The sequence below is a fragment of the Arachis duranensis genome, chromosome 10 (genome assembly GCF_000817695.3).
Source record: "Arachis duranensis cultivar V14167 chromosome 10, aradu.V14167.gnm2.J7QH, whole genome shotgun sequence".
Lineage (NCBI taxonomy): Eukaryota > Viridiplantae > Streptophyta > Magnoliopsida > Fabales > Fabaceae > Arachis > Arachis duranensis.
The window spans coordinates 74,717,968-74,727,058 of record NC_029781.3 but is presented as its reverse complement, the minus strand read 5'-3'; the positions used below and the strand labels follow the sequence as shown (position 1 = coordinate 74,727,058).

The window sequence follows — 9,091 nt, the reverse complement described above, 5'->3', positions numbered from 1 at the left end:
CATGGAAGAAGCATCTCAATCCCTGCCATTGGAGCAAACAATTTTGAGCTAAAGCCTCAATTAGTTTCTCTGATGCAACAGAATTGCAAGTTTCATGGACTTCCATCAGAAGATCCTTTTCAGTTCTTAACTGAATTCTTGCAGATCTGTGATACTATTAAGACCAATAGAGTTGATCCTGAGGTCTATAAGTTTATACTTTTCCCTTTTGCTATAAGAGATAGAGCTAGAACATGGTTGGACTCTCAACCTAGAGATAGCCTGAACTCTTGGAATAAGCTGGTCACAGCTTTCTTAGCCAAGTTCTTTCCTCCTCAAAAGCTTAGCAAGCTTAGAGTGGATGTTCAAACCTTCAGACAGAAAGAAGGTGAATCCCTCTATGAAGCTTGGGAGAGATACAAGCAACTGACCAAAAAGTGTCCTTCTGACATGCTTTCAGAATGGACTATCCTGGATATATTCTATGACGGTCTGTCTGAAATGTCTAAGATGTCATTGGACCATTCTGTAGGTGGATCTATTCACCTGAAGAAAACGCCTGCAGAAGCTCAGGAACTCATTGACATGGTTGCAAATAACCAGTTCAAGTACACTTCTGAAAGGAATCTTGTGAGTAATGTGACGCCTCAGAGGAAGAGAGTTCTTGAAATTGATGTTCTGAATGCCATATTGGCTCAGAATAAAATGTTGACTCAACAAGTCAATTTGATTTCTCAGAGTTTGAATGGATTGAAAAATGCATCCAATAGTACTAAAGAGGCATCTTCTGAGGAAGAAGCTTATGATCCTGAGAACCCTGCAATGGCAGAGGTGAATTACATGGGTGAAGCCTATGGAAACACCTATAATCCCTCATGGAGAAATCATCCAAATTTCTCATGGAAGGATCAACAAAATCCCCAACAAGGCTTTAATAATGGTGGAAGAAACAGGTTTAGCAATAGCAAGCCTTTTCCATCATCCTCTCAGTAACAGACAAAAAATTCTGAGCAGAGCCCCTATAGCTTAGCAAACATAGTCTCTGATCTATCTAAGGCCACTTTAAGTTTCATGAATGAAATAAGGTCCTCCATTAGAAATTTGGAGGCACAAGTGGGCCAGCTGAGTAAAAGAGTCACTGAAACTCCTCCTAGTACTCTCCCAAGCAATACAGAAGAGAATCCAAAAAGAGAGTGCAAGGCCATAACCTTACTTGGTGTGGCCAAACCTAGAGAGGAGAAAGAGGACGTGAATCCCAGTGAGAAAGACCTCATGGGATATCCTCTGGATGAAAAGGAGTTCCCATTTGAGGAACCAACGTTATCTGAGACTCATCTAGAGACCATAGAGATTCCATTGAACCTACTTCTGCCATTCATGAGCTCTAATGAGTATTCCTCCTCTAAAGAGGATGAAGATATTACTGAAGAGCAAGTTGCTAAGTACCTTGGAGCAATCATGAAGCTGAATGCCAAGTTATTTGGTAATGAGACTTGGGTGGATGAACCCCCCTTGCTCACCAATGAACTGAATAACTTGGTTAGGCAGACATTACCTCAAAAGAAACAGGATCCTGATAAATTCTTAATTCTCTGTACCATAGGCACCATGACCTTTGAGAAGGATCTGTGTGACCTGGGGTCAGGCATAAACTTAATGCCACTCTCTGTAATGGAAAAACTGGGAATCTTTGAGGTACAGGCTGCCAAATTCTCATTAGAGATGGCAGACAAATCCATGAAAAAGGCTTATGGACAGGTAGAGGATGTACTAGTAAAGGTCGAAGGCCTTTACACCCCTACTAATTTCATAATTCTAGACATTGGGAAGGATGAGGATGAATCCATCATCCTTGGAAGACCCTTCCTAGCCACAGCAAAAGCTGTGATTGAAGTGGACAGAGGAGAGTTGATCCTTTAATTGCACGAGGACTACCTTGTGTTTAAAACTCAAGGATCTCCCTCTGTAACCATGGAGAGGAAGCAAGGAAAGTTTCTCTTAATGCAGAGTCAAACAAAGCCCCACAATCAAACTCTAAGTTTGGTGTTGGGAGGCCACAACCAAACTCTAAGTTTGGTGTTGAACCCCCACATTCAAACTCTAAGTTTGGTGTTCGGAGGTCCCAACAATGCTCTAAACATCTGTGAAGCGGGTGCACAAAATTGTGATCTCTAACAATGGCATTCAACTTGGTATGCACATCCACTAACTCAGCACTTTCTTCACAACTTCGCACAACTAACCAGCAAGTGCACTGGGTCGTCCAAGTAATAAACCTTACGTGAGTAAGGGTCGATCCCACGGAGATTGTTGGTATGAAGCAAGCTATGGTCATCTTGTAAATCTCAGTTAGGCGGATAATAAATGGTTATGGGATTTTCGAATAATAATAATAAATAAACATAAAATAAAGATAGAAATACTTATGTAAATCATTGGTGAGAATTTCAGATAAGTGTAGGAAGATGCTTTGTCCATGTTGGATCTCTGCTTTCCTACTACCTTCTTTCAATCCTTCTTACTCCTTTCCATGGCAAGCTGTATGTAGGGCATCACCGTTGTCAATGGCTACATCCCATCCTTTCAGTGAAAATGGTCTAAATGCTCTGGTCACAGCACAGCTAATCATCTGTCGGTTTTCGATCATGTCAGAATAGAATCCATTGATTCTTTTGCGTTTGTCATCACACCCAACAATCGTGAGTTTGAAGCTCGTCACAGACATTTAATCCTTGGATCCTACTCGGAATACCACAAACAAGGTTTAGACTTTTCGGATCCTCAAGAGTGGCCGCCAAAGGGTTCTAGCTTATACCACAAAGATTCTGATTAAGAAATCCAAGAGATACTCGCTCTTTCTAAGGTAGAACGGAAGTGGTTGTCAGTCATGCATTCATAGGTAAGAATGATGATGAGTGTCACGGATCATCATATTCATCATGTTGAAGTGCAACGAATATCTTAGAAAAAGAATAAGCTAAATTGAATAGAAAATAGTAGTAATTGCATTAAAACTCGAGGTACAACAGAGCTCCATACCCTTAATCTATGGTGTGTAGAAACTCCACCATTGAAAATACATAAGTGATGAAGGTCCAGGCATGGCCGAGAGGCCAGCCTCCAAAATGTGATCAAAGGATCAAAATACAATCCAGCGATAATAATACAATAGTAAATTGTCCTATTTATACTAGACTAGCTACTAGGGTTTACAGAAATAAGTAATTGATGCATAAATCCACTTCCGGAGCCCACTTGGTGTGTGCTTGGGCTGAGCTTGAGCTTTACACGTGCATAGGCTTCTTTTGGAGTTAAACGCCAAGTTGTAACGTGTTTTTGGCGTTTAAGTCTGGTTTGTGACGTATTTCTGGCGTTTGACTCCAGAATGCAGCATGGAACTGGCGTTGAACGCAAGTTTGCGTTATCTAATCTCGAATAAAGTATGGACTGTTATATATTGCTGAAAAGGTCTGGATGTCGACTTTCCAACACCATTGAGAGCGCGCCATTTGGAATTCTGTAGCTCCAGAAAATCCATTTTGAGTGCAGGGAGGTCAGAATCCAACAGCATCAGCAGTCTTTTGTCAGCCTTTTATCAGAGTTTTGCTCAGGTCCCTCAATTTCAGCTAGAAAATATCTGAAATCACAGAAAAACACACAAACTCATAGTAAAGTCCAAAAATGTGAATTTATCATAAAAACCAATGAAAACATCCCTAAAAGTAGCTAGATCCTACTAAAAATTACCTAAAAACAATGCCAAAAAGCGTATAAATTTTCCGCTCATCACAACACCAAACTTAAATTGTTGCTTGTCCCCAAGCAACTGAAAATCAAATAGGATAGAAAGAAGAGAACGTACTATAAATCCCAAAATATCAATGAGTATTAGTTCTAATTAGATGAGCAGGACTTGTAGCTTTTTGCTTCTGAACAGTTTTGGCATCTCACTTTATCCTTTAAAGTTTAGAATGATTGGCATCTATAGGAACTCAGAGTTTCAGACAGTGTTATTGATTCTCTTAGTTAAGTATGTTGATTCTTGAACACAGCTACTTTTATGAGTCTTGGCCGTGGCCCTAAGCACTTTGTTTTCCAGTATTACCACCAGATACATAAATGCCACAGACACATGACTGGGTGAACCTTTTCAGATTGTGACTCAACTTTGCTAAAGTCCCTAGTTAGAGGTGTCCAGAGCTTTTAAGCACACTCTTTTTTCTTTGGATCACGACTTTAACCACTCAGTCTCAAGCTTTTCACTTGGACCTGCATGCCACAAGCACATGGTTAGGGACAGCTTGATTTAGCCGCTTAGGCCTGGATTTACTTCCTTGGGCCCTCCTATCCATTGATGCTCAAAACCTTGGATCCTTTTTACCCTTGCCTTTTGGTTTTAAGGGCTATTGGCTTTTTCTGCTTGCTTTTTCTTTTCTTTCTATATTTTTTGCCACTTTTTTTCGCAAGCTTCTTCTTTTTCACTGCTTTTTCTTGCTTCAAGAATCAATTTTATGATTTTTTAGATTATCAATAAAATTTCTCTTGTTCATCATTCTTTCAAGAGCTAACAATTTTAACATTCATAAATAACAAGATAAAAAATATGCACTGTTTAAGCATTCATTCAGAAAATAGAAAGTATTCTCACCACATCATTATAATTAAACTAATTTCAAGGATAAATTCGAAACTCATGTACTTCTTGTTCTTTTGTATTAGAAACATTTTTCATTTAAGAGAGGTGAAGGATTCATGGAATTATTCATAGCCTTAAGACATAGTTACTAAACACTAATGATCATGTAGTAAAGACACAAACATGGATAAACATGAAGCTTAGAAACCGAAAAATAGAGAAATAAGAACAAGGAATGAGTCCACCTTAGTGATGCTGGTGCCTTCTTCTTGAAGGACCAATGATGTCCTTGAGCTCTTCTATGTCTCTTCCTTGCCTTTGTTGCTCCTCCCTCATTGCTCTTTGATCTTCTCTAATCTCATGGAGAATGATGGAGTGCTCTTGGTGTTTCACCCTTAGTTGGTCCATGTTATAACTCAAGTCTTCTAGAGAAGTGTTGAGTTGTTCCCTATAGTTGTTGGGAGGAAAGTGCATCCCTTGAGACATCTCAGGGATTCCTTGATGATGAGCTTCCTCATGCATCTCTTGAGATCCATGAATGGCCTCTCTTGTTTTCTCCATCCTTTTCTTGGTGATGGGCTTGTCCTCTTCAATAAGGATATCTCCTTCTATGATAACTCCAGCTGAGTAGCATAGATGGCAAATAAGATGAGGAAAAGCTAGCCTTGCCATGGTGGAGGACGTTTCGGCTACTTTGTAGAGTTCTAGAGAGATGACTTCATGAACTTCTACTTCTTCTCCAATCATGATGCTATGGATCTTGATGGCTCGATCCATAGTAACTTCGGATCGGTTGCTAGTGGGGATGATGGAGCGTTGGATGAACTCCAACCATCCTCTAGCTACAGGCTTGAGGTCCAGTCTTCTTAATTGAACCGGCTTGCCTTTGGAGTTTCTTTTCCATTGAGCTCCTTCCACACATATGTCCATAAGGACTTGGTCCAACCTTTGATCAAAGTTGACCCTTCTAGTGTAGAGGCATACATCTCCTTGCATCATGGGCAAGTTGAACGCCAACCTTACATTTTCCGGATTGAAATCTAAGTATTTCCCCCGAACCATTTGTAAGATAATTCTTTGGGTTCGGGTTCATACTTTGATCATGGTTTCTAGTGATCCATGCATTGGCATAGAACTCTTGAACCATTAAGATTCCGACTTGTTGAATGGGGTTGGTCAGAACTTCCCAACCTCTTCTTTGGATCTCATGTCAGATCTCCGGATACTCATTTTTCTTGAGTTTGAAAGGGACCTCAGGGATCACCTTCTTCTTGGCCACAACTTCGTAGAAGTGGTCTTGATGGGCTTTTGAGATGAATCTCTCCATCTCCCATGACTCAGAGGTGGAAGCTTTTGTCTTCCTTTTCTCTTTTCTAGAGGTTTCTCCAGCCTTAGGTGCCATCAATGGTTATGGAAAAATAAAAAAAGCTATGCTTTTACCACACCAAACTTAGAATATTGCTCGCCCTCAAGCAAAAAAAGAAAGAATAGATGAAGAAGAAGAAGATATGGAGGAGAAGGAGAGAGGGTTGTGTTTCGGCCAAGGGGGAGAAGAGAGGGTTGTGTTGTGTGAAAATGAAGAAGAATGGAGGGGTTTATATAGTGGAGGGAGAGGGGTTAAGGTTCGGCCATATTGGGTGGGTTTGGGTGGGAAAGGGAATTTGAATTTGAAAGTAGGTGGGGTTTATAGGAAAGAATGGATGGATGTGAGTGGTGAAGAGGTGATGGGGAAGAGAGATTGAGGTGATTGTTGAAGGGTTTTGGGGAAGAGTGTTTATTGGATTATGTGAGGAGGAGAGAGGGTGAGTTGAGGTAGGTGGGGATTCTATGGAGTCCACAGATCCTGGGTGATCCTGTGGGGTCCACAGATCCTGAGGTGTCAAGGATTTATCATCCCTACACCAATTAGGCGTGTAAAATGCCATCTCTATGCAATCCTAGCATTTAACGCCAGATTGATGCTTGTTTCTGGCGTTAAACGCCAGCTTTATGCTTGTTCTAGGCGTTCAACGCCCATCTGCAGCATGTTTCTGGCGTTGAACACCAGCTTTCCTCAGTGTGCAATCCTGGCATTTAAATGCCAGATTGCTGCATGTTTCTGGCATTCAGTGCCAGATCCATGCTCTGTTCTGGCATTGAACGCCAGCCAGATGCTCCTTACTGGCGTTTAAACGCCAGTAAGCCTTTCCTTCAGGGTGTGCTGTTTCTTCTGCTATTTTTGATTCTATTTTTAATTTTAGTAATTGTTTTGTGACTCCACATGATCATGAACCTAATAAAACATAAAAGAATAATAAAAAATAAAATTAGATAAATAAAAAATTGGGTTGCCTCCCAATAAGTACTTCTTTAATGTCAATAGCTTGACAGTGGGCTCTCATGGAGCCTCACAGGTGATCAGATCAATGTTGTAGACTCCCAACACCAAACTTAGAGTTTGGATGTGGGGGTTCAATACCAAACTTAGAGTTTGGCTGTGGCCTCCCAACACCAAACTTAGAGTTTGATTATGGGGGATTTGTTTGACTCTATCTTGAGAGAAGCTTTTCATGCTTCCTCTCCATGTATATAGACGAACTCCCTTGGGTCTTAAACACAAGGTAGTCCCCATTCAATTGAAGGACTAATTCTCCTCTGTTAACATCTATCACAGCTCCTGCTGTGGCTAGGAAGGGTCTTCCAAGGATGATGCATTCATCCTTCTCCTTCCTAGTGTCTAAGATTATGAAATCAGTAGGAATGTAAAGGCCTTCAACCTTTACTACACGTCCTCTACCAATCCATAAGCTTGTCTTACTGACTTGTCTGTCATTTGTAATGAGAATGTGGCAGGCTGTACCTCAATAATCCCTAGCTTCTCCATTATAGAGAGTGGCATAAGATTTATGCCTGACCCTAGGTCACACAGAGCCTTCTCAAAGGTCATGGTGCCTATGGTACAGGGTGTTAAGAATTTACCAGGATCTTATTTCTTTTGAGGTAAAGTTTGCTGAACCCATGTATTTAGTTCACTAATGAGCAAGGGAGGTTCACTTCCCAAGTCTCATTACCAAACAACTTGGCATTCAGCTTCATGATAGCTCCTAGATATTGAGCAACTTGCTCTCCAGTTACATCTTCATCCTCTTCAGAGGAAGAATAGTTTTCAGAGCTCATGAATGGCAGAAGGAGGTTTAATGGGATCTTTATGGTCTCTATATGACCTTCAGATTCCTTTGGGTCCTCTATAGGAAACTTTTTCTTGCTTGAGAGACGTCCCATGAGGTCTTCCTCATTGGGATTCACGTCTTCTCCTTCCTCTCTAGGTTCAGCCATGTTGATTATGTCAATAGCCTTGCACTCTTTTTTTGGATTCTCTTCAGTATTTCTTGGGAGAGTACTAGGAGGAGTTTCAGTGACTTTCTTACTCAGCTGGCCCACTTGTGCCTTTAAATTTTTGATAGAGGACCTTGTTTCACTCATGAAACTTAAAGTGGCCTTAGACAGATCAGAGACTATGTTTGCTAAGTTAGAGGTGCTCTGCTCAGAGTTCTCTGTCTGTTGCTGAGAAGATGATGGAAAAGGCTTGCTATTGCTGAGCCTATTTCTTCCACCATTATTAAAGCCTTGTTGAGGCTTTTGTTGATCCTTCCATGAGAAATTTGGATGATTTCTCTATGATGAATTATAGGTGTTTCCATAAGGTTCACCCATGTAATTTACCTCTGCCATTGCAGAGTTCTCAGGATCATAAGCTTCTTCTTTAAAAGATGCCTCTTTAGTACTGTTGGATGCATTTTGCCATCCATTCAGACTTTGAGAAATCATGTTGACTTGCTGAGTCAACATTTTATTCTGAGCCAATATGGCATTCAGAGTATTAATTTCAAGAATTCCCTTCCTCTGAGGCGTCCCATTATTCATGGAATTCCTCTCAGAAGTGTACACGAACTGGTTATTTGCAACCATGTCAATAAGCTCTTGAGCTTCTGCAGGCGTTTTCTTTAGGTTAATGGATCCGCCTATAGAATGGTCCAGTGACATCTTAGAAAACTCAGATAGACCATAGTAGAATATATCCAAAATGGTCCACTCTAAAAGCATGTCAGAAGGACACCTTTTGGTCATCTGCTTGTATCTTTCCCAAGCTTCATAGAGGGATTCACCATCTTTTTGTTTGAAGGTTTGAACATCCACTCTAAGCTTGCTCAACTTTTGAGGAGGAAAGAACTTAGCCAAGAAGGCCGCAACCAGCTTGTCCCATGAGTCCAGGCTATCTTTAGGCTGTGAGTCCAACCATGTTCTAGCTCTGTCTCTTATAGCAAAAGGGAAAAGCATGAACCTGTAGACTTCAGCATCTACTCCATTAGTCTTAACAGTCTCACAGATCTGCAAGAACTCAGTTAAAAACTGGTAGGGATCTTCTGATGGAAGTCCATAGAACTTGCAGTTATGTTGCATTAGAGCCACTAGTTGAGGTTTTAGCTCAAAATTGTT

At 40.8% G+C, this 9,091-nt stretch overlaps 2 non-coding genes across 2 annotated transcripts; one reads left to right on the top strand and one right to left on the bottom strand.

Moving 5' to 3' along the window:
* Nucleotides 1–327: 327 nt before the first annotated feature.
* On the bottom strand, nt 328–435 carry LOC127743372 (small nucleolar RNA R71). The gene has a single exon (XR_008004764.1). It is a non-coding gene; the product is annotated as a small nucleolar RNA R71 (small nucleolar RNA).
* Nucleotides 436–8,692: 8,257 nt separating this feature from the next.
* On the top strand, nt 8,693–8,800 carry LOC127743428 (small nucleolar RNA R71). The gene has a single exon (XR_008004820.1). It is a non-coding gene; the product is annotated as a small nucleolar RNA R71 (small nucleolar RNA).
* The last annotated feature ends 291 nt before the right edge of the window (nt 8,801–9,091 follow it).